Here is a 1755-nt window from a genome sequence, read left to right as displayed (position 1 = left end):
AGTCCTTTGGTTGATCTCTTACCCCCCTCCGTCCTGCCCCCCAACCCTCCCTGGCCTTCCTGCTGCAGTTTGACAATCTGTTTGAGGCAGCTCTTCTTGATAATCACACCTTTTAGTATCCTACTGCTCTGGCTTAAGGGAAGCAAACTGAGAGTCTAGCCTTAAAGTCATGTCCTTTACTTCTCCCCATTTCTCTTAATTATTTATACAAATAATTGACTTTTTAATTTATTTTTTTTGTTAAGACTATTTTTTGAGCAATTTTAGGTTCACATCAAAATTTAGGGCAACGTAGAGATTTTCCATATAGCCTCTGCTGCTACACATGTACAGCGTCCCCATTACCAATATTACCCACCAGAGTAGTACATTTATTACAATTTATGAACCTATATTGACACATCATAATCACTTCAAAGTCCATAGTTTACATTACTGTTCACTCTTGATGTTGTATACATAATTATGGTATCATACAGAGTATTTTCATTGTCCTAAAATTCTTCTGTGCTCCACATATTCATCCTTTTCCTTGCCTGACCCCTGGCTACCAATGATCTTTTTACTCTCTCCATAGTTTTACATTACTGTTCACTCTTTTTTTTTATTTTTTTTATTGTTTTATTGCTTAAACTATTACAGGGTATTACATTTGTTTTCTTTTTTTTTCCCCCACCCTTGACAATCCCCCGGCCTCCCCTACTGTTCACTCTTGATATTGTATACATAATTATGGTATCATACAGAGTAATTTCATTGTCCTAAAATTCTTCTGTGCTCCAAATATTCATCCCTTTCCTTGCCTGACCCTGGTTACCAATGATCTTTTTACCCTGTCCATAGTTTTGCTTTTTCTAGTCATATAGTTAAAGCATACAGTATGTAGCCTTTTCAGATTGGCTCTAGTCACTTAGCATTAGACATTGAAGATTACTCCATGTATTTTCATGGCTTGGTAGCTCATTTCTTTTCAATGTTGAATAAAATTTCATTGTCTAGTTGTACCACAGTTTCTTATTCCATTCGACTACTGAAGAACATCTTGTTTGCCTCCAAGTTTTGGCAACTATGAACACAACTGCTAGAAACATTGTGTGTAGGATTTGCGTGGATATAAGTTTTGAACTACTTTGAGTAAAAAACAACAAAGAGTGCAATTTCTAGATCACACAGTAAGAACAAATTTAATTTTCTAAGAAATTGCCAAACTATCTCCCAGAGTGGGTGAACCATTTTAGATTTCTGCCAGCAATGAATTAGAGTTCCAATTCCTCCACATCCCCACCAGCATTTGCTGTTGCAGTGCTCAAGATTTTGGCCATTCCAACAGGTGTATAGTGATATCTCATTGTTGTTTTAATTTGCATTTGTTTGATAACATATGATCTAGAGCATCTTTTTATATGCTGATTTGACATCTGCTGGGAAATTTTCCGGAGGTGTGCTGGAACCAACCTCTATAGGAGGGTGGGCCTCCAAGACAGAAGAGAAGCTAACAGTCCTTGATCAGATGTGTGTTTTGCAAATACTTCAGTCTGTGGATTGTTTTCTCATATTTTTTTTTTATCACAATTGGACTTAAATTTTTATGCTCCAATGAATTTTCTATGAGAGATGGTATTTATGAAATAAACCCCACATATAGGTGGTGTACTATAGCAAACAAAACAGATGAACTTGATTTTCCTATTTTAAGAAATATTTTGAGGACCTACTATGTATCATGTTTAATGTTATTCTCTTGGGCAAGATGAA

Source organism: Myotis davidii, unplaced genomic scaffold, assembly GCF_000327345.1.
Source record: "Myotis davidii unplaced genomic scaffold, ASM32734v1 scaffold436, whole genome shotgun sequence".
NCBI classification, from domain to species: domain Eukaryota; kingdom Metazoa; phylum Chordata; class Mammalia; order Chiroptera; family Vespertilionidae; genus Myotis; species Myotis davidii.
The sequence above is the reverse complement of the archived record's forward strand: the minus strand, read 5'-3'. Positions refer to the sequence as shown.